Genomic DNA, 24,953 nt, shown 5'->3' on the forward strand with positions numbered 1-24,953 from the left:
TGTACTGTTGTGTTCTGCTGCTTATCTTGCTCTGTTTGATCAATAAAAGACATTTGAAATAAGTTGTCTGATCTGTGGACCATTGAAAATTCCTGCCTTCAGTTTTTCCATGGTAAGTCCAGGTAACATATGTGCTTATTCAGTGCATAAACTGTCTTTATTCAAAGCCTTTACAAATTGTTTCTTCAGGCCTAGCTTTATATGTAGAGGTGGCAGTATGATTTTATCTCGTGCTACCAAAAGGTTCATTGATTACATTTTGTCCTCCAACCACCTTATATTCCCTCGGAGGCCAATCTTTTTTTGCCCAATGTTCATGTTTGGCTCTACTATCCCAAAGGCATAGCTAAAAAACTAGAGTTGATGCAGTCTATTCAATGCAATTTTTGGAATCAGTGCCCCAGATAACCCCATGAATAGGTCAAAACACCCAAGGCACCAAGAAAATTTTTTGTTGTTGTTGGCCTGTGTAATCAACCAAACAAAAGAGACAAAACCTATTACAATGATAAAAGTAAATACCAGCAAGTAGGAGTATATAGAGCATGGCTCATATAAGTCTTTCCAAACCTCTGCATTTGGGGGTGGGGCGTAGTGGGGATGAACGTCGCCTGGGGCGGTGGTGCCTGACTCCCATCTCTTTCCCGCCTCCCCCTGCTGCTTGCACCCTTTCCCCATACCTTTTTATCTTTGACAAGAGCAACAACAAACTTGCTGCTCTCGTCGGTTTCGGCGCTCTCTCTGATGTCATTTCCTAGGTGCAGGTTCTGGAAGTGATGTCAGAAAGAGTACCGAAGCCAACACGAGCAGCTCGCGTCGATGTTAAAAAGGTACGTAGGGGGAGGGAAAGGGAAGGGGCGTGCATGCAGCAGGGGGAGGAGTGGGAAAGGGGGTGGAGAACAGGAGTGGTGCCAGTTTTCTTTACCCACCCCTCTAGGCTTTTTCCTCCCACTCTGGCAGGAACCAGAACATTCCCAGCTGGGCTTATTTCTTAGAAGGTCAATGCTCCATTCCAAAGGCTTATAGGTCCCTCTATCTGCCTGCCCTTAATAGGGCAGTGCCACTTCTTCTGGATGTGATCCTAAATTGTAATTGGAGAGTTAGAGCTCCCTCCAGTGGCATCTAGCAGATAATGTACCACCTTTCTCAGCTTGACTGAAGGTTAAGATCCCTAAGCCCTTGCTAGGGTTCCTGGGAAATGTAGTTTCCTGCCTCCTGAGATCCCTCCTTTTGGTTTCTCAGCAATGGCATTTCCTCTCATAGCTTGACAGGACCTGTTACAGTGTGTGCTTTTCAACTTGCTGATATTACTTTGATAAAACTCCAATTAATAATTTCATCTTTACTAAGACACTCCAGTGTATTTCTGAAAAGAGGAAATTAATGCAATTCATAGATTACTGAAGTCATGCAGTTTCAACTATGTGTCTCCCACCTCTCCTAAAAGACTCTGACCCCACACAAGCATACTTGCAGGTTGTGTCTTGTTGCTTAACAATGCAAACTAACAGTGTCTACCAGTCAATTTTTCAGAGTCAAGGAAACAGATGTGTTGCTCAGAGGACAAAAGAAGCCTCTACTTGTGAAATTGGCAATGAAATATAACAAAGTAGACATTAATGGAGCCTTGCACAACAGGTAGTTTGGCAGTTCATCAGAAATCTCTGACTTCACTCTATTCTGTGAATCCATGCTATGCTCTTGCATTAACTCCCCTTTGTAAAATATTATAGAACAGAATGAATAACGAACCCAAAAAGGACATTAGCAATCATTCTTATCATATATACTTTGTTGTAGCTTTGACTTTGGCAGTATGAATGGGTCTTCTGATCTTTTTCTCTGTATGATGTGTCTTGTAAAGAATTAAACTCTTTAAAGTTTTAGATTAAATGAAGCTACTGATTCAAGGAACTTAGCATAAGGACAAACACAATGTATAAGAATTATCAAAGAGAACCAAGACTAACAGAGGGTGAATATATACAAAAGCAGCCCCACTGCCCTGACTATTTAATGATTTCCCCACCTTTGGACTTCTTAGGAGGCCAAGCTAGAACTATAGATCAGGCCATTTGAGGTTGCATATTCTGTATCATAATTAATATTGCAATTAGGCTGCACGGAAGTGGTTTCGTGGCAAGATTTTTAAAGCTAATCATTCCATGGAGGCCAGTTGGATCATCAGTGTGCACCAATGTGCAATGGGTGGTTCAGGACGTATGCTTTTTCTATTGATAAGAATTGCTCGGTCCAAGAATCCTTTGAATCCCTTTGGTCCTGATAAGGTAAGTGATAGATGGAAGAACAAACCGCTCTGAATTGACTCCCCAGTAATTAGTAGCGGTATAGAAGCTTCCAATAAACAAACATGATGCCTTATAATGCTGTCTTTAATTTCTAGTTTTTTTGTCCCTATTCACTTTTTCTTCATAATTTACTCTTTGTAAGCTTTTTGTAAACCGCTTTGAATCCAGTTGGAGATATAGTTTATTTGGTTATAGCCCCCCTTTAACAAGGTGGGTTACAATACTACATTCACAGTAAACGTTACAAACAGCCATAAAAAAACAAAAAAAACTCTGTGGAGTGACGATGTTCCTAAATGGACTTTATTTGAAAGTGTCAAAGTTCCAAAGGTACACTGAAATCATCCACATAAAATAATTCCATCCACATAAAAATAAATCATCCACATAAGAGCCTTAAAGGACCTAGTCCGCTAGGAATACAGGACCCAACACGGTCCACGTTTCGAAAAAAGTCTTCTTCAGGGGTCCTATAAGACACATGTAAAAATTTCATCGACATATCATACAATTTGACTAATAACAGATGCTCAGCATCCATGCTTCATTTCACAAAAAAGATGTCTCTTCAAAAGCCTCTTAAAAACAATCACATCTTTTTGCTTTCTGATATACAGTGGAATGGCATTCGACGCAGCTGGACCACCACAAGAAAAAACTCCCACTCTTGCGACTTTCAACCTTGCCTGCTTTAAAGTAGTAATATATAGCTCTCCAGCTTGGACTGAACATAAACTATGTAAAGGTACATACTCAGATATACAGTACAGTTGATTAAATATCTTGGTGCCATTCCATGAAGTCAAAGACAGATTGATAGCAACAATATATATTGTATCCTAAAATCAATCTTCAACCAATAAAGTTTCACATAAAATTCAGACAAAAGGTCAAATTTCCCAATATCGAACAATAATCAAGTTCTGTGTGATTCAGTGGCATACCAAGAGGGAGGCGGGGGGGGGGGGGGGCTGTCCGCTCCGGGTGCACGCCCCAATCGCTGCCTGGCTGGCCCGGAATGTCCTTTCCAATGTTAGAATTGACATAGAGCAGCGAGAGTTGGTCGGCCCCGCAGGGAAGAAAAGCAGAGAGGGAGAACTCGGCGCCGACCTGTTCCCGATGATGGCAGTGGTAGCCTTTCCCCGGCGGCGGTTGCAGCAGCATGTTTCCCAATGGCGATGGCATGGGGGAGGGAAGGGGGAGAGAGAGAAAGAAAGAAAGAAAGAAAGAAAGAAAATGGGGCATAGAGAGAAAGACAGACAGAGAAAGAAAGGGGGCATGGAGAGAGAAAGAAAGAAGGGGGTAGGGTGAAAGAAAGAAAGAAATGGAGAACGGAGAGAGAGAGACAGACATACAGAAAAAAAGGAGTCATGGAGAGAGAAAGAAAGAAGGGGGCAGGATGAAACAAAGAAAAAGCTGGGGGAGGGAATGAGGTCTGGAGGAGAGGAAGCATACAGGAGGCTGAAAGAAGGGAAGAAATATTGGATGCACAGTCAGAAAAATAAAGTGCAACCAGAGACTGATGAAATTACCAATCAAAGGTAGGAAAAATGATTTTATTTTCAATTTAGTGATCAAATGTGTCTGTTTTGAGAATTTATATATTCTGTCTATATTTTGCACTATGGCCCCCCTTTACTAAACCACAATAGCGGATTTTAGCGCAAGGAGCCTATGAGCGTCGAGAGCAGCGTGGGGCATTCAGCACAACTCCCTGCACTAAAAACCGCTATTGCGGTTTAGTAAAAAAGGGAGGGGGTATATTTGTCTATTTTTGTATAGTTGTTACTGAGGTGACATTGCATAAAGTCATCTGGCTTGACCTCTTTGAAAACCCGCGGAATATAAATGATAATTAACATTTTCTCTGCGTACAGTGTGCTTTGTGTTTTTAAATTTTTATTGTTGGTAGATCATTTTGACTTGGCCACGAAGGTAAGGGGGAGGGAGGGAGGGAGGGGAGCTGCTGAAAGACATCTAGTAATCCTTGCAGGCTTGACTGTGCAGGGAATTATTTTTGTAAAATCATGTTTTGTTATGTTACTGGCATTATTTAGACTTTAATTTCTATGAATGAATAGAATGAAAATTATATAAAATTACTTGCTTGTTTTTATGTGCATGCGCTGAAAGAAAGTGGAGAGAGTGGGCTGAGGACACTGAAGGGAAATGGGGACGAGAGAGTGGGGAGAAGATGCTGGTTTATAAATTGACAATTGTACAGAATATTGTTTCTTTTTATAGTTTAATATAATAAGTTCAATATAAAACAATTCAAGGCTTATGCGGATGGAATCAAGTGGTTTGCGGGGATGGGGACCGAGCTTACAGGGATTGGTCCAATAAAATGGTATTTTCTTATTTCTCATTATTTGTTTTACTTTTATTTGTTAATTTGTAAAGTGGTGATTGTTATGTATCAGTTTTTTCAAATTTACATCTACTGTCTTTATATTTTGCATAGTATTAGAGGACTGTATCACTGTTTTGTGGTGTTGTGGTGTTGCATTGTAAGCATAGTCTGGTTTCTTGGCAGATCAGTTTAACTTTTGTCTACATATTTCTATTTTTAATTTGTGATTATTCCATATTGGGCGAGGGTGTATCTGTCTGTGTGTATGAAAGGGACATGGCTTTCTGATAGCATTGACTGTACAGGATCAATTGGCTGTGCAGGATCTGGCTTGTTTAGTTTTACAATGTATGTGTTGGTGTTCTAGTGCTCACTGCAGTGTTTAAGATGCTGCCTTTTCCTAGGTACACTCTTGTTATGTGATGCGTGGATTGTTACTAAAAATCATATTTTTCATATAGATGGGGGGGGGTCAAAAAATGATGGGCCCCGGGTGACACATATACTAGGTATATTGTTCGCAAAAAGTCAACATGGGTTCCTCCCACTCCTCCCAGTCCACATTTAACCCTGTATAAGGAGCTAGTCACTAGAGATGTTAGGAGACAATGTGATAAAAAAAACTTTTAGATACCAGCCTTATAATCTATCTAAGGACGAGTTTACCACCTTAAAAACTTTGCAATCCAATAAGGACATCAGGATCTGCAAAGCAGACAAAGGTGGGGCGGTGGTGGTGCTCAACATGGACCACTACATAACGATGGTTTTACAATTGTTACAAGAACCAACAGATTATGTAGAACTGCAAGAAGACCCTACTTCTCAATTGGCAACTCAAATTAGGGATTTCACTTTGGAAACCTTGGACAAAGGGATTCTAAACAAAAAAGAATTTGATTATTTGAACATCGCTGAACCAAGAGTTCCAGTTTTCTACGTTTTGCCAAAAATACACAAGGATTTGAGAAATCCTCCTGGACGTCCCATCGTGTCGAGCCGTGGCTCTATTCTAGAACCTTTGTCCACTTTTGTAGACACTTTTTTACGTCCTCTTGTATCAAAGGGTTTTTCTTATCTAAGAGACTCCTCTCATTTTCTTTCCAAATTGAATGAAGTAAAGAACATCAAAGAGATAACTTTCTTTGTGACTTTTGATGTAAAGTCCTTATATACCATCATCCCTCAGGCAGAAGCTGTTAATATTATTAGTGATTTTTTAAACAACATTCCAACATCTCGGATCCCTGTGGACTTTGTGATTAAATTAATGTCTTTTGCGATGGAGAAAAACTACTTTAAATTTCAAGAAAAATTTTTTCAACAAGTCTCAGGGGTAGCCATGGGAGCGACTATGGCTCCCTCTGTAGCCAATCTGTTTATGCAGAATTTTGAAAATCGTTGGATAGTTTGCAATCCATTTTCTAACAAGACGATGATGTGGCTGCGTTTTATAGATGACGTTTTTGTCATCTGGACAGGGACAAGAGAAGAACTTGATCATTTTCATTCGTGGCTAAATTCTAGACATTCCAAAATAGAATTTAGTATGACATGCCATTCACATCAGATTTCTTTCTTGGATGTCATGATCATTAAGAACAAGGATACTATTAACACTACTGTATTCAGGAAAGCCACCGACAGAAATACTTTTCTTGATTTCTCGAGTAATCATCCTTTACCGCTTAAACGCAGCCTTCCTACATCTCAGTTTTTTAGATACCGTCGCCTATGTTCAGAATTATCTGACTATAAATCACAAAGCAAACATCTGTACACCAGGTTAAAAACCAGGGGTTACCCAGAACACACTCTCAGAAAAGCTTATAAACGAGCAAAGTATTTAAATAGGGATCTTTTGTTTCTTCCTAGAGACAAAACAACAGAAGACAACATAGCTACATGTATTTTGCAATATTCCCCGAGTGTGAATGGCATTACTAAGATTTTGAGGAAACATTGGGAATTTTTGGCAGTACATCCCACACACACCGAAACTCACCTTCACGTAGCATTTACCAGACAGAAAAATCTGAAGGAATTACTGAGTCCTGCTGACATTAGTTTTTCTCAAACTAAAGGTTTAAGTACTGAATCCACAGGACATTTCAAGTGTGGCAAATGTTTAACATGCGCTATTACAACAGAGTTTGCTGATCACTTTGTACATCCAGGCACAAGAAAAATCTACAGGCTTAAACATCTTACTTCGTGTTCTACAATGTTCGTAGTATATATCATTTTTTGCCCTTGTTTAAAGATTTACGTAGGACAAACTACACGAACTTTTAGAAGGCGCATAACAGAACATAAGAGCTGCCTACACAACAACAAGTTACAAGCTCCCCTGGTAATACATTGTCTTGAACAGAATCACATTTTTGAAGATCTACGTTGTTTTGTCATAGATCATATAGAAGAAGGAACTAACAATCGCCCCATTCAATTATTGCGAGCAGAGCAATTTTGGATTCACCTACTCAACAGTGAAGAGCCTTTTGGGCTAAACCAGAGACTGGATTGGAGTGCGTTCTATTAAAACAACTCTAAAACAACTTTAAAACAAAATTTGCAAATCATTTGCATAAAAATCATATCGAATCCACTTGGTTCAGTTAAAACGTCAAATTGTAAAGAAGAAATATATAAAAAATAAAAAATGCAAAAAAATGCACGTTTATTTACAGTTGTAATCACACATTTTACATTTTTCATTATTTTCATTATTTTTTTCATTATTTTCATTTTTGTTTTGGTTTTGTTTTTGTTTTTGTTTTTGATTAGAGTGGAGGAGATTGGTTTTTGTTTGATCTTTCTCAGCTGTCTTGTTATCCTTTCACTCACTTCCGGTGGTGACGTGTCCCACCGTGAAGATTTAAAAATCGAAATCCCGGAGCCGCCCCATGGGAGCCATTTTTTGGACTATTTGAAGCGTTGGTACTCGCTCTTGATTAGGTATGTCTCTGCTTTGTTATAGTAAGAAGTTAACTCACTGAGAAACTGCTAAGTTCCTTTGTTTTTCTTCTTTATTTTGCAGACTGATCGGTCGGGTCACACCCTGATGTAGCCTGTCGGTGAAACGCTGGCCTCCGTCGGTGTGCCAATCAGCTCTAAGATAAGTGGTTTTTTTGCCTCTATCTTTAAATCAGCATTTATGTGAAGCACAGTTTTTGATTAAATTGCTCACTTTTGCAAGAAGGTTTTGCCTATGAGGTTACCGCTTAACCACCTTTAGATCCACCATTGTGGAGGGGGAAGGGCCCTTTCTGAGGCGTTTTCCTTCTTTTTGAGCAATAAAGAACTGATATTGTTTTCTCATTGCTTCTGCAGTAAATTTACTATAACATCTCATGACCACACCAGTCTCCTATTGGAAGTGTTGTTTATACATATACTAGGTATGCCACTGGTGTGACTTTAACGCCTGAATCGCACTCTTGGGAACACCTAGCAGCACCAAGTTACAATAATCCAAACTGGACAACACCACAGATTGTAGAACACACTTGCAGCAGTATATCCTTAGCAACTCAAAGAAATGTACAAACTGCTCCCTAAATACTTCTAATTTCTGGACAATCCATTTGTAATCCATCTTGAACCGCAAGGTAATGGCGGAATAGAAATCCCTAATATAATGTAATGTAATATAAATACACCATTAGCATTAATATCATTGTATTTCCACATAGTCCAAATAAGGGCGCAAAGGAATGGCAGAAGGGCTGTATGAGTGAGCTGTCCCAAAATAGGTGCCCTAATGTAGCGCAAGGCTGTGCACATTTAATGCAGTTTTCAGTAGAGCTTTGCTTTATAGGTATGCATTGGAGATCTATGTATTCTCAATAGAAATTTGCAGTTCATCTGAAAAAGTGCGACTTGTGTTGTTAATTTGCGACAGTGAAACATACTGTTCCATCAATACTACTATTAATTATTTCTATGGTGCAGACCCATTGTATTTGCACTGAAAAACAGAATGCTTTCGATAATAGTTCTTGTACATTTTCTATAAAAGGTTTAGACGTTAAAGTGTGTACATAGTGCTGCAGTTGAGTATTCACAAACCAGTCGTTAGTATTCAAGCTCTATTCCGTTAGTAGGGCTTCAAACATTTTTAGCATGAGAGTAATCACCTGGAACACATATTGTAGGTCTCTCTCTCTCTCCATAGGCTGAAACTTGTTGCTGCATTCCAGGAGCAAATTCTCCATTACCCTGCAAGGGTAAATACGGTGTTATATGTGTTGGGAGTGTTAAAGTCCTACAGAATCACATCCATGTTAGTTGAAGTGGTTTTAATAAGGGTTCTTGCTTAGGCAGCAGAACAGGTGGTAATTGCTTGGTGTGCAGTCTCAATATCCTTGTCGCGTCCCCACGAGTTAACCCTGTCCCATTCCTACATGCCTCAAACACTTATGATTTTAAAGTGTTTGAGGTTTGTGTAGATGAAGACAGAGCTTGCAGGACAGGGAATGAGCTCCCAGGAATAGAGAGATCCTGTGGAGACTGGGAAATTTGTCCCCGTGTCATTCTCTAGTGTGCAGCAAGTAACTGAAATGATATGGAGCATATAAACATAGTTCATATTTCATAGCAGAAAAGTGAGTAGTTCCTATAAACCAATCATTAATGTCTCTCATATGAGAGGCATGAGAAAAATGTTAAAGGCTTATTAACCCTAAGCCACCCTGATCTCTTGGTCGCTTAACTTCTGTCAGAGGAAAGTGACCTTTCTTCCCATTCCATAAATATTTTAATAAGCTTTTACACAAAATTTTCTCCTGTATAACTGTTAACAAAAGTAGTACAGTTTGGAAAACATACGTATAGCCATTGTTGCATCAACACCATGCTATTTTACCCAAGAGGGGATACACTCTCCAATTAGTTAGCTTCTGCTGTGTGGATTCCAGCAAAGATTCCACATAAAGAGAATATAGGGATGTCAAATCTGGTGGTATCTTAATCCCCAAATAGGTAAGATGACCTGGTGTCCACTTTAAGGGGAAATGTCCCCACCAATATGTCTGAATGTCCAGAGATAGAAGTCGTAGATTTTTGCTTGTTAAGTACCATCCCTGAATAAAGACTAAACTCATCAACCAGTTCTAAGGCTCTGTTCAGGGACCTTTGGGGGTTGGACAGGGTGAGCAAAAACCAATACACGAAACTTTGCATTGCCTTCTTCAAGTTCCGCTAGTTCATCCTCTCTCATTATTGTTCTTTATAATGGCTCTAAGTATAGAAGAAGCAATAATGGTGAAAGTAGGCACCCTAGTCTCATTATCCAAGTGTAATAAATTAAGGGGGTTTACCTCCATGCAAATGTTATTCCCCCGGGCAGGAGGTGCTTATCAAATATGGAACTATAGGTCCCAGCATGCACTGGGCTATGGAGCTCAGTGTTGAGATACAGGGGCAGGAGTTTCCAAGTTTATTAGGTTTTTATATACCACCTATCAAGATTATCTAAGTGGTTTTAAAATCAGGTACTCAAGTATTTTCACAGGAGAGAGGTATTTCTACCCAGGCTTGGGTTTATTCTGGATATGACCCCAAGGGAGAAAAAATAACTCTTAAGTTATCCCTAGTGATAGGCGGAGCCAAGCCTTGGGTAAACTGAGGTAAGCCAAATTCATTCTATTTTGTGTGAGGCAAACAATAAAACAAAGTGTTTTTATTTCTGTGCAAAGTGTTTGTATGTTAATTGTGCCTAGCAAACCAGGCTAGTCTACCATAAATGGTGTTTTTTGCTGGTTCTTTAGCTTCTGCTGCAGAGAAGCTGACTAGTGGTCTGTAGAGGCTGGAGACCTCAATAAGAAAGTTTTATTTTTTGTGTGAATAGGAGACAAGGAAGAAGTTAAGTTAGAGCCAGACAGGCAGGCTTTTATTTGGTTTATTTGAGTACTGCAGTACCACAAGGCAGAAGGGAAAAAAATTGAAGAGAAGTGAGTGCTTGTATGTATGCAGCTCCAAAGTGAGACAGGCTTAATTAAGCCACTGTTGGCACCTGGTGAGCCAGCAGCGTTGAAGAAGTTTCAAGTTTATTATAAAATTTGATTAATCGCTTATTCAAAATTCTAAGCGATGAACAAATCAATAAAATTACAAAATAGGGGGGACGAACAAAAGTAACAAAAAAACTGAACCTTCCAAAACATATTGAAGACTAACTTAACAAACATAATAAAACGTGAGGAAAGGATGGGAACAGAAATATAATTTGGTTGGTAGAAGAAAAGACACTTATGGTTGAAAACAATAGGAAGGGAAAGAACGAAGAATCTCAAAGAAGTTATGAAATAAAATGAAGCTCCTAGACAGTCCTTTTAGTCATTAAATGAGTCTATAAAAAGAAAGCTTTTAAGTTTGCTCTTAAATTTATCCAAATTTTTTCCTTTCTTAAGTAAATAGGGAGGGAATTCCATGTTTGAGGAGCTGTAACAGAAAAGATGAAGTGCTATCGTGTATAAATAATTTTAAATGAGGGGATGACTAATAAGTGTTGGTCATTGGACCTCAATAATCTGGATGAGGTATAAGGAATCAATGATTTGTAAATGAAAGCCGGAGTTTTGTATATCAGAGATTTGAAGGTAAGCAAACTTAATTTGTACATTATGCGATGTGCGACAGAAGTCAGTGTGCTTTCTTAAGAAGAGGAGTCACATGATCGAATTTCTTAGCTTTCATTATAAGTTTGATTGATGCGTTCTGGATGATCTGTAAACGTCTGATTTCCTTTTGGACTATTCCCTTGAATAGGGCATTGCAATAATTGATTTTTGAAATAACTAAGGAGTGGATTAATATGTTAAGAGACCTTGGACATAAAAATTTTGACATTGAACGGATTTGACAAAGTCTGTAAAAAGTTGATTTAACAATGTTACTAATATGATCATGGTAGGTTAATTTATTGTCAAAGATAACCCCTAAGATCTTAATGCTACTTATCAACTGTAGACTGATACCCTTAATAGAAATGGGGAAAATAAGTTTGAAACTATCTTTCACTGATTACAGCTGGAGATGCTACCAGGGCTTTACGGAGAGAGAAAATAAAGCTACTGTGGGAACAGGATATACACTCAGGGCCCCTGTTACAAGCCGCAGTAGCAATTCTGCTGCAGCAAATGCACCAAAGCCCATAGAAATTGAATAGGCTTCGTTGCATTTGCCATGGGAGAAGCACTACGGTGACTTTGAGAAAGGGGCCAACAATTCATGATATCACTTCACATTTTATTTATTTATTCAATTTTCTATACCGTTCTTCCAGGGGAGCCTCAGAATGATTTACATGAATTTATTCAGGTACTTGAGCATTTTTCCCTATCTGTCCCAGCAAACTCACAATCTATCTAATGCACCTGGGTCACAAGGAGCAGTGTGGGTTTGAACCTACAAACTCAGGGTGTTGAGGCCGTAGCTTTAACCACTGCGCCACACTCTCCCCTTTGATGTTTCATTAGACATTATGCGTGTTTGGAATCTGCATGGTTATACACACCTTGGAGCTGGTCCCTATACATTGTCTGGACAAAATTCAGTTGGTGGCAATCTGCACTTTTGTGTCCACTACCAGCTGTATTCCTAGATATTCCATGCTGCACCAGCATGGAATATCTGGTTTTAAGTTCACCACTAAAGCTTATGAAGTTAAGTGCAATATTCTGCCCTTGACCACATAAGCTGAACTACTATTACTACAGCCCAATCTAAATTGTTATCTTATGCGGTCAATGGTTGTATATCAGTAATTAACTGCATAAGTACCAACTCCACCACAGGAATGCCCACAAATTAGTCAGCTTCAGCATAGGCGCTAACCACAAATATTCAGCTGGGCTAACTGGTTAAATGCTGTTGAATATTGGCGGTCAGCCACAAACAAGCAATTTAAGCAGGTAGGAGCCTCTCCTAATCCCCCAGTAGTTGTTGACCCTCTCCCACTCCCTAAAGATATGACAGTGACAATAGCTACCAGGTTCTATGATATGATATTTTAGTTTCCTCAGCCTTAAATCACTTCCACACTTATTTTTCTTATGGGCTTGGTTTACCCTGCTTCAGTAGAGACCAGTTACCCCTGGAGGTTCTTGCACAGTCCCAAACTTTTCCAAGGCTCCCTCAGCTAGGAAAGGGGAAAACTCTCTCTCCCCAGGACTCTTTCCTTCCACAGAGACTTTTTCTCTCTCGTGGGGACCTCCTCAAATGATTCTCCTCTACGGCAGATAAACACCTCTCTACAGAGTCCCGCCCCCCTGACTCAGCAGGGTTACCTGGTTAAGGTGGCTCAGCACTGAGCTGTAAAACCCAGTGTGGTCTGGGACATGTAGTCCACTCAGCCTTGGGCTAGCAGCCCCTGCTATATGGAGGTGGAATGGCAGCATTAGTGGAAGATTAAGGGGTTATTTCTAAGAAAGTAGCAAGCAAGTGGATGGAGTGGTCTACTGGGTAGTGAACAATGGGACCCAGGTTCAATTTCCACTTTTATATTTAATTCCAGTACCCGTATGTGAGCCCTCCTGGAACATATAAATGCATTCTATATCTAAAAATATAATTGGCCTGCAAGCCTGAGGGCTATTGTAGTGGTGGACCTTTACTTTCAGTAGGGCTTTTTTTTCTTTTTTTAATACTGGTGGGCTCATCATACAATAGAGGGGGTTTAGGTGGAATTTCTAGGTTCCATTATGTGAAGTTTGCTGCACTGACCACTAGGCTGCACCTCTGTACTCTTTCTAGTCATGTAAAAATGGAAATGAGGGAGCTACCATGAGGAAGATTTCCTTCCCCACCCCCACCACATACTGCATCTCAAAGTTATCAAAATAATATATTCGAGACGGAGAAATATCTGATTCTGTTGTGATCCTGAATTTCTATTTTAGGTCACTATCCAATGCAACCAACCAATCTATTCATTAGAAATGTACCCAGTAAGGCAATTCATTGTTATTCAAAATGATGGTATTAAAAAAATAAACCCAGCGCATTGTGATTAGAAAACCATTTTTCTTTTTCCTTGATATCAAAAAAAGATTTCAGAGTTTATGATGCAGGAGGTGATAAAAATGAAATGGAGTCATTTACTGGGATATGATAGATTATAGTGTAAAGGATGCTCTCAGAATGATTCATTGCTATAATTAACAATATGTTTGATTAGCATGAAATGCCTGAGCAAACCACTAGTCCTAGGAAAGTGGGGATAATAATCTCCAATGATGAGTCCGATTGCCCTGTCTTCTGTTGTATCCCTATTTGTAGGGTGAATTATGCAGATCTTACAAGCAAACAGCAACCTCTTTGATTCCAAGTACAACTCTTTGCTATCCTTTCTTGTACAGTAATAGGAAAATGTAGTTATCTCTTGCTTGACCAACTAGCCTTCTGGCCTTCCCAAAAGCAGGGAATGGATCACTCTGGCTGTCCTAGCATCAAACATGTCACTGAAGACCTGGCTAGGATCCTGAAAAGGTTTAATCGGAACACCATGGAATAATTTTATAAGTACACGTTGTGGCACAGCCAAACCCCAGGCTATGGAAATGGGGGCACAGCTGGTACCATGAATAAGTTCAATGTGCTTCTTCAAAAAGGGGGAAGACCCTGCCAATGTGATATCTTGTATTTATTTAGGGGAAAAACTGAGTGACCCTGGTGGTAACTATCACAAAAGAAAAGATATTTTATTGTGGCTTTCACCAAAAAAGGAACAACTTCAAAACGTTAGCTTTAGTTCATAACATTCCTCTTCTCAGGGTATGTAAGGGCCACACATTTCCAATAAGTTCATTTGGTGCTTTCCAATATAGAAACATTGGCAAAAATAATAATAATAATAATAACAGTTTATATACCGCAGGACCGTGAAGTTCTATGCGGTTTACAATGGTTAAAAGATGTTACAAATTAATTAGAATTAACAAGATTAGAAGCTAGTTATTAACATCGCTAGAGATCAGTTATTGTGGAGTAGGATTGTACAGGTTAGTTGCCTAAATACTTCAGGAACAGGTATGTTTTTAGGTGTTTCCTAAATTCCCCATAAGTAGTAGGCATGAGAAATTGTTCCAGATCTTTGCCCCATAATGCCGCTTGATGTGAGAGAAGATGTTGATGGTGTTTTTTAAATTTACATCCTTTAACCGGTGGAGAAACAAAATTCGAGTGTGAGTTTCTCTTATGTCTGTTGTTTGAGAAAGAGAAGAGGTCAGTTATATATTTAGGGGCTAAACCGAATAGTGCCTTAAAGCAAAAGCATCCGAACTTAAACGTCACGCGTGCCTCCATCGGTAGCCAATGTAGAAGTCGGTAGGAAGGTGTTACATGATCAAACTTCTTTAACCCAAAACTGCCGCATTTTGCACCAATTGTAATCGCCTTTAATGCAAAGTACAACACCCCTGGCTTGTCAGGGGGCTAGGGTTACCACATGGCTCCAGAAAAAGGAGGCCAGATTCAGACATCTGGGTTTTACTTCCATTGACAGCAATGGAAGTAAAACCTGGATGTCCCAATCTGTCCTCCTTTTTCTGGAGCCATATGGTAACCCTGTATATTTGCAGGACCTTGTTACAGACTTCAGGCTGCCTTAGCAGCTATGCCCTTCTCTAACAGTTCATGCTTTTTTAGCTTGCCAAGTGGAGAAGTACAAGCAAGCAAAAAGAAAAAGAAACAAACTTCAGGGCTTCACATTCTACAGTCCCCAAATCACAGGTTTCTCAAAATGTCCACTCTCAGCTGGTCAGCTCTAACCTCAGCTGGCCATCAGCTCCTGGAACTGACCTGGTGGTCCTCCAGGACAGGGTTGAGACCCACTGCTTTAGATGCTAGGTGAACTCTCCCACAATTCTCAAATGCCTTCTGAGAGACTTGCATGGACAAAGTAAATCAAGGATTTAAAAAACAAACTGTCTTTTAGATGCCCTGGTTCAGGGTTCGAAAGTGTTCCTGCATGGCAGACCTTGCAGGCCCTGCTTTTATTTTACAAGCACCAAGGGAAAAACAAACCACAAAAAGAGAAGTCTTTCAAACTCAAAACTTTTTTCTCTTCTGAGACACACCCTCCTAGTGAGCCTAAATTGATCAGAACTCTTATCAAACAAAGGTCTAAAGGCTTTCTGTAGCAGAGGCTAGACAATTCCTCATTTATATACCCAAAACTTTCTTAGCGTCTGCGGTAACTTCATCCTAGAACAATATGTAAAATATTAAAAAATAGAACTCTACTTTAGATTTGTTATATTCACATTTTAATTTTTTGAGTATGACATTCTGTTTATACAGTTGTGGTAAGAATGCTATGAGTTACATGTTATGTTCTTAAATACAGTAGTTTGAAATGCTAATGTCATCAATTACATGAAGACAAGCTTCCTGGATAGTTGGTTGAAAATATTCTGCAGTTGAAGAAATGGCAGAAATGAGGCATTTGTATCAATTAAGGCCCAAATAAATTGTAAAAGTAGTTATATAGCTTTATTCTGAATGAAGCTCAAGTTGACAGTATCCCATTGTAAGGTCAAGTTTGGAAAATAATCCATGATTTATTCAAATTTGTAGTAATGTTATTAATAGTGGAAGTGATGTGTCATTTAAATATAATAGTTGCTTTGGTTTATATGTAACAATTGCTTTTGGAAACCCCCATTGTGTTTTCCTTAATCGGATGTCTTTTGTGAAAATTAGTGGCAGGGCCACTGGCTGAACCATTGTCATTGTGGCAGGGCCCTGGCTGAACCATTTCATCAACATGTTTTACTTGTTTTCTCTTTAGCTTACCTACTCAATGGAATATGCTCTGATGGATGTTAGGCAGCTGAAAGGAGCATGAAATAAAGCTACTAAGTAGTAAATTTAAATCAAACTCTGGAATTTGTTGCTAGGGAAAGCGGTGAAAGTAGATAGCTTAGCAGGGTTTAAAAAAAAAGGTTGGGACAATTTCTTTAAAGTCCATAACTGGACTTTAAATCCACTGCTTATTCCTAGGATAAGCAACATAAAATCTGTTTTACTCCTTGGGATCTTGCCAGGTACTTGTGATCTGGATCAGCCACTGTTTGAAATAGAATACTGGGCTTCATGGACCTTTGGTCTATCCCAGTGTGGCAACTCTTATGTTCTTACATTCTTATAAGAATATACCACATATTGGTAGTAGCTCCATATTTCTATAGGTCAATGGAAATAGCTGCTGTTATTGTTGCATGCAGTGGTATTATATGTACATTAAGCTGCTATCACATTCACTCATGCATCTGTGTCAGTTAAAACCTCAGTGTTATTACATTACATTACATTAGTGATTTTTATTCCGCTTGTACCTTGCGGTTCAAAGCGGATTACATAAGAAGAGAACTGGACATTTCCAGGATGGTACATGACAATAGAGAATACAGTTTGAGGATAGAGACTTAATAACAGAATGATAGTAAAGACTTAATAACATCGGAAGATGTTTTGGACGGCAGTGTTTTGGTTTCTTGGGGGATGGGGTGAGGGAGGTTAGGTAGATTGTATATGCTTTTTGAACAGCAGTGTTTTGATTTCTTTACGGAATGTCTTGAGGTCTGATGTTGTGGTTAACAATCTGGTGATGGAAGGTTCGAGTTTTGCAGCATGTGTTGCCAGGAGGCTATCATAAAGCTTTTTGCGGTGAGTACCCTTGAGTGGTGGGTATGTGAATGATGTCAGTTTTCTTCTTGTTCTGGTTGGAAGGTTACGGTTTAGGCGGTCATTTAGGTAGGTGGGTGCAGTACCGTTAATTACTTTGAAGAGTAGACAGTATAGTTTGAATTGAATTCTGGCTCGAATCGGTAGCCAGTGTGAGTCTAGGTAGGCATTGGTGATGTGGTCAAATTTTCCGAGTGAGTAAATTAGTCTAAGGGCTGTGTTCTGAACAGTTTGAAGTTATGCCTTCACATTTGAATATGTGAGATTTACACTAAATATAGTTGCTTGGCTGGGAGCTATAAGAGCTGTCATTAGTGGAGACATAAATCTGAGACGGATCAATATTCTCTTCATCATACTGTAAATTAATTGCTTGCTGTTGTCATTGGTAGCTCTGCAGACTTTGGCATAGTGTTTTTTCCCCCACACTTGTGATAAATGTTGCTTCTGGCGGGGCATGGACCTTTGTGTAAGTAGGAGCCCCCACAATGACATTTTGTTACATTTGTCATCTTCATGGTTAGAGAGAGAGTTTTCTAAAGTTGGTTGCTACCTGAGAGGCATGATGATTGATTCCAAGTAGAATGTTTCATGTGAAATGTATGGACAGTCTTTGAACTTACTGAAGTATTGCTTTGCTCTATTTTTTTGAATTTGACCTAATAGACTGTACCTTTCTGTTGTTGCGTATGATAGATTTTGGTGTCAATGGTACCGTCTACAAGTTGTTTGTCACATATCTAAGAGATGACACTTTTACTATTGCATGCAGGGTCAAGCTATCTAGGAGATTTCAGCTGCCATATGGTGTGCCCAATGGGCTGATACTTACATATGTTTTAGGAAAACATTTTTTAGCACCCTTAGCTAAAACTGTGGAAGAGTATTTTCAATAGGATCAGTAGCGTAGTGAGGGGGGGGCGGTCCGTCCAGGGTGCCTTGCTGTTCAGTCCTCCCCACCCCTGAAGGACTGCTCGCCCCCCTGGCCTCCCTGCACCACCTATGAAGCAGCCCGCAGAGGGATCGCGATGCCAGCAATCCCTGAGCTGCTTCGGCGCTGCTTCCTGTGCCGCGGTCCCGCCCCTCCTCTGATGTCAGAGGAGGGGCGGGACCGTGGCACAGGAAGCAGCGCCGAAGCAGCTCAGGGATCGCTGACATTGCGATCCCGCTGCGGGCTGCTTCATAGGTGGTGCAGGGAGGCCAGGGGGGCGAGCGGTCCTTCAGGGTGGGGCGGGCAGGCAGGCAGGCCTTCAAGGGGGAGGGGGGTGACAGGCAGGCAGGCCTTCAAAGGGGAGACAGGCAGGCAGGCCTTCAAAGGGGGGACAGGCAGGCAGGCTTTCAAGAGAGGGACAGGCCTTCAAGGGGGGGGGACAGGCAGGCCTTCAAGGGGGGGACAGGCCTTTGGGGGTACAGGCCTTCAAGGGGGGAGATAGGCCTTCAAGGGGATCAGGCAGACAGGCCTTCAAGGGGAGGGGACAGGCCTTCAAGGGGGGTGCAGGCCTTCGGGGGGGGAGTGCAGGCCTTCAGGGGTGGGATACAGACCTTTAAGGGGGACACGCCTTCAGGGAGGGGGAGGTCCTGTTGTAGAAATACACAGAGGGAATGGGGGGGTTCAAAGAGACGCGCATATGCCGGACTTTGGGTGGGAAGAAATAATGGGTCTGAAAATAGAGAAGAGGGAGAGATGATGGACCATGGTTTTTAGAGAGGGAAGGAACAGAAAGGGAGAGAAGTTGGACACAAGGGATGGTGTGGAGGGGGGGATAGAGATACTTGGTAGGAGTGTAGTTGGGAAAAGAAAGGGAGAGATGGTGGACCCTGGAGTGGTGGGACCTTGGGGTGGTGGGGAAGGAGGGAGAGATGCTAGATGAAAGGGTAGTTAAGAAAAGATGGATCTGTGGAGGGAGACGAAAAAAGGATAGATACCAGACCTTCTGGGGAGGGAAGGGAAACGAGGAGGACAGAGATGGCAGATGGATGGTTAGCATGTAGAAAGAAAGAAGAAGGAGACCCTGGCAAGCAAGTTATCAGAAGACAACCAGAGCCTTGGACCAACAAGATTTGAAAAATAACCAGACAACAAAAGGTAGAAAAACTAATTTTATTTTCTGTTTTGCGATTACAATATGTCAGATTTGAAATGTGTATCCTGCCAGAGCTGGTATTAGACCGCAAACGTGAGCTAGGATTTAACAGAGAGGAAAAGTCCTTTTTGTTTCTTTATTTTATTTACACCACAGCGCCAGTGTGGTTAGGAGAAGCCAAAGGGGGGTGAAAAAGCTATAAAATAAACCCACCAGGATGTTTGAAAAAACAAAAAACAAAAACCAAACACCCAATTGGGCAGGAAAGTTGAATCGAAAAACCAATTCAATAGGCTGAATCGAATCGAAAAATTTTTTTTCTTGAATCGGGCAGCACTAGTTTGCGCTACTGTCTTAGACTTTAGGACCTGAGATTGGAGAGAGATGGCATCCTCAGTACTTTATAATGCAAGTGAAACGAGGATTTGGTCAGACTTTTGAAGGATCTGCAGAAGAAAAATATTGTATAGGCCGGGGACATGAGACAGCAGGAAACGGGAACTTTTCTTCCTCCTATTTTTGTGAATGGCAAGGCTGAGAATGTCAGAGAGTTCAGTTAAAATATGTGCTTTATAAGAAAATATAATAATGTGTTTTATAAAGTTTATAAGCATTGCTGGCCTACCCGGTGAGGTGTTCCTAATGGTGGTGGTGGTGGCGGCAGCAGCGGGTCAATGTGTTGAGAGAAAGAGGTAGTTTGGGAAATTCTGCTGAGCAAACTTCGGGCCCATTTCCACCCCCCAGTTAGTCCACTCCACTCAACTGGTTCACACACTGAGTGGGTCTTTGGGTGTTGTGCCTGGGTAGTTGTTTTGGGATCTCTTCCAGTGGTTTGTCAATATCTCCTTGTGGTCCAAGGAAGGAAACTTTGTTAACCTTAGCATTGACCTTCAGAATATGTTTGTAACAGCGCTGCTTGTGTGGCATTAGGCTATGTAGTGATCGAAAGAAAAAACCAGACCTTTGCACATTTTTGCACTATATGGTGGGTGTATGAGGAGATTCACATTTCCTGCACAGCTAAGTCCTTGTGAAGTTACCTTGTTCTTTCTGTATTTGACATCTAGCAAGGTCTCTGTTTGGAAGGAAAGATCTAAGCTTAAAAATGAAGTGGCCAGAAATTATGGTAAAAGCAGATAGCATTGCTGATATTAAGAAAGGTTTGGACAAATTCCTGGAGGAAAAGTCCATAGTCTGTTATTAAGACATGGGGGAAGTGTCTGCTTGCCCTGGATCGGTGGCATGGAATGTTGCTACTCTTTGGGTTTTACCAGGTACTAGTGACCTGGATTGGTTACCATGCAAATGGGCTACTGGGCATGATGGAACATTGGTCTGACCCAGTTAGGCTATTCTTATGTTATGTTCTCATCTGTAGGGGCCTTTGTTTTCACTTCTTATTTTAATGTATTTGTTTTCTGGGAACTTATCAGTGTTTTTTTGAATGGGAACAAAAATGGAAGAGAATTAATGTGTGTGGAATGGGGGGGGGGGGTTACTAATTTCTTCAGCTAAATAAATAAATCCACTTCAACCAGACATAGGAGAACTCACGTACAATTCACACACCCTCCAACCAAAATCGTCAAAAGAAAAAAAAACTGTTCGACAACCTCCTAACACTCGACCCCCATCTCTACAACCTATTGACCTCGACCACAAACTAAAAAACCTTCAAAAAAGAAATAAAAACCCTTCTATTCAAAAAACACATAAAACCGAACTAACACAATCAGAATTGTCCCAAGCATCACCTGCAACTACTCCATATGTACTTCTGATGTCATGACAATTCAGACATAATTTGTTATGTTTGGATTAATGGTTACATATACGAGGTTCAATAAAAGAAAATTTTCAGTGCCTGTTTCTATTATGACCATTTATTTTTCATGATTATTTCAAAAAATATTTTGTTACATGGGGGGGGGTGTCAAAAAATGATGGGCCCCGGGTGGCACATACCCTAGGTAAAGTATGATAAACATTTTCAAAACGAGTGTGGTAAAGTCCAATAGAATAAATCAAACAGACACAGCATAGACCAGATCACTCCAACATGAAGGAAAAAGCCTCAGAACGGGCCCTCCCACCTCACCAAAACGGCAGTCGAGCGGTAACCTCACTGGCAAAAAACCTTCAATTTATGTTCGTGTCTTATGCTGTGCTGTATAATGCCAGTAAATATTAAAGATAGAGGAATGAAATCCACTTATCCTGCTGATCGGTACACCAACGGTGGCCAGCGTTTCACATTTTCATGCTGTATCCCGACCGATCAGACTCTAGAACACAAAAGAGAATAGTGTAAAGAAATCTTCCAAATCTATTTATCTAATGTGCCAGGCAAAATTGTGTCCTTTAGAACATAGTAAGCTTATTAAAAGAGCCCCTTATTTGGATTTAGCACACATCTTTAAATTAGTAGCTTAAAACAGGCATTAAGTAACTTATAAGCTCTCTCATTACTGCTCCCTGAAAACATTGGGGACCGATGTTCTAAACCTACTGTGCATTTAGCGACTGACAAACTATTTCTAACCCTTTAGCGTTGAAGTATTTTACCTACCGATACACATAATGGCTCACTGCGGTCTTTTCCATGGTTTGTAGCAACCTCCAACTCTGCAAATGTAGCACAAGGTCATTAATATTAAAACAAGCACGCCGAGCAATACTCTGACATTGCCTAGTGATGCGCAAACTGAAGCGCCAATAAATTGCCGGCTGCTAAAATCTCGTCTCAGGTGCATGTGTCTGGGGATGGGGCTGACAACTGTACAACATGGAAATTTTTTTTAAAAAACAACATTCCAAAACCTGGCAGATGTCACCATCAAAATTTATCCTATATTTTTCAGGTACAAATTGTATTACTAATGTAAAAAAAAAAAATAATAATAATAAATCTCAAAATAGCAATTGAAAAACCATGTGAGTGTTAAAACCGCATCTCGAGCCCGTGTATTAAAGGCACATCTTATGCACGTTCATTGAAAGCTGCCAATTGCATAGTGTGATGGTAGTTCTCTGCCCACTCCCTTCCCTTCCCCTCCATCAGCACACCTATGATTGATACATGCATACCTACAATGTAGCATTTCCTGCTGCATGCGCATATTTATGTCTCTTTCTGAGGACTATTCTGCGCATGTGTCAGTCGCTATCTCCAGTGACTGATCAGATGAGACTTCCGTGAACCTCATTTGCATGCGAGGTTCTTTGGGCATTGCTTGTCATTTTTAAATTGCTAAATTTACTGCCACTACAGCAACCCAAGAGATTTTAACGGCGATTTTAGAGCATCGTGAGTTGGGATGGATCAGACTGGCTAAGTATCTTTCCCACAGAGGTCTCACTGAACACCTGACAGGGAAGTATACTTTCAATAAAATGCATTTGTTGCATTGAAAACAGCACATCTCTATGATTAAGGAGTCATTTTTCTTTTTCCTTGATATCTGGTAAATATTTCTGAGTTTATGATGCAGAGGAGATAAAAATGAAATGGAGTCATTTACTGAGATATGATAGATTACAGTGGAAAGGATGCTCTCAGAATGATTCATTGCTATAATTAACAATATGTTGGATTAGCATGAAATGCCTTGAAAGAACCACTAGCCCAAGGAAAGCAGGGAGAGTAAATTCCAGTGATGAGTCAGATTGCCCTGTCTCCCATCCGGAGAGTTACAAGAAGCCATGCTAATTTTGTGACCCAAATATAGTTACCTCACTTGATGTCCAACTGCTTGTTAAATTAACTTGGGTTCATTCACAATAAATCCACTCACCATTATTTCCCAAGCATCAAAATTGCTCACTAATATCTTCAGAATACTTCATAATCTTTTTTTATATTCATCCGTACCTCAGCAACACCACTCACCGCTCCAATATTCTCATAGCAGTACGCTTAACGTGTTATATCGTCACTGGTCCACCTACAATAGGTACTAAATTCTATTTTCTTTTATTTAATATTAGAACTCTTATAAGTTTACTTTCAGTCTTAATTTTCTTTAATCCATCTTAAATATTTAAGTAAGAAAGTCTTCTTTTTAAATATCTTTTTGTGTGCATAGCCATATGATCTGGGAAGATTGGACCCAACATGTTTCACAATCTTGCTTTTTCAAGGATCCTTCCTTAGATCATCCCACATCATCCGTCCACTTCACTTTTATTGTGTCAATTGTTACAGCATGACAATTGTCACAGTTGTCAACTCATTATTTAAAGTACAAAGAAAAACCCCCTTCTAAGGGCCTGACTTACTAAGCTTTTTTTCCCCATAACTACGAAAGTGAGAAAAGTTTAGTTGAGCTAGTCTACATAACTAGAATGCCCATCACAAATCTCAGCAACATTTTTTTCCAATTACTCTGCTGGGACTGCACATTGTGACCGGGCGCGGCCAAGCTGGGTTCAGCAAGTGGCCTTACCCAGTGCACATAAACCTCAGCCAAGCGGTTATACAAGGTTCTAATGGTAGCTTGGTATTGGAATAAAGGAAAAACAACCAGTTCAGAGTCAGAGGTGCAATTTCTCAAGAATACTTTATTGAACAAAAAATCAAAACAAAACCTTCAATAGGCACCTTCAGGTTTATATCACCTGGTATCCTGGCAGCATTTAGAACACGAACAATAGTCAGTTCCCAGCTTACTGTCTCCAAAAGAGAAAAACAAAAAACAAACTGGTTCTTAATGTAAAGCTTTCTTCAAACACAAAAACTTTCCAGCCTTGTCTTAAGGTAGTACACATTCCACATTTTCTCACAGCTGCCATAACAGGAAAAGATCAGCTTGTTTCCATACTTTCAATAATGGACTGCTCTGTTTCCTCTGTCTCCATATCATGTGCAAAGTCTTCATCAGCTAATTTAATATCCTGCCCAAACACAGTTTCACTACTCTCTGTGACTACTGTATCACCCACCTCTGCCTAGTCTGGTAGCCAGGAGGTAGACTGTGACTTCTTAATTCCTTGGGCTAGCAACCTGTAACTTGCCACCAGCTGACTGGCTCTGGCTTGCTGGGTTGGGAGCCGGTGTGTACACTGAGGCTGGTGCTCCCACTGCTTCTGGAGCTGGCCCTCTTGCTTTGAGAAAGTTACTCCCTTTTCTCTCCCTGCAGGAAGCTGATTAATCCTTCCTGCAGGTATATTGGTGTAGCCTGCTCTCACAGAATTCCTCACCTGGCCTAAAACAATTTAGGATTGATTGGATGTGGCTTGTATTCCAGCCCTGCTCTTTCCTGCTTCTGGCTCTAGGCCTGCTGGGAAATGTAGTCTTTCCCTTTGTTTCTTTATACCTGGCTTAAGCTAAACCAGATCTGCCCGCTTTAGGCAGGGCTTTAGGAGGTTTCTGTGTTGGAAGGCTTGGCTTATATGTTCCTAGGGACTGCTTTGGGAATCTCCCTAGCTGGTTTAGGAATACTTGCAAGGGTTTTAACCCTATTTCCCTTCTCTTGCAAGGCTTCCTCACTAGGAACAGGGGCGACCCTGTGACAACAT

General features: G+C 40.4%; 1 long non-coding RNA gene across 2 annotated transcripts in view; it reads right to left on the reverse strand.

Moving 5' to 3' along the window:
- Positions 1–24,601, reverse strand: part of LOC117363491 — a 59,090-nt gene extending 34,489 nt beyond the window's left edge. For both annotated transcript variants that reach the window (XR_004540073.1, XR_004540074.1), the window contains exon 1: positions 24,378–24,601. This is a non-coding gene — a long non-coding RNA (uncharacterized LOC117363491). The remainder of the gene's footprint in view (positions 1–24,377) is intronic.
- Positions 24,602–24,953: the final 352 nt, after the last annotated feature.

Source organism: Geotrypetes seraphini, chromosome 7 (genome assembly GCF_902459505.1).
Source record: "Geotrypetes seraphini chromosome 7, aGeoSer1.1, whole genome shotgun sequence".
Lineage (NCBI taxonomy): Eukaryota > Metazoa > Chordata > Amphibia > Gymnophiona > Dermophiidae > Geotrypetes > Geotrypetes seraphini.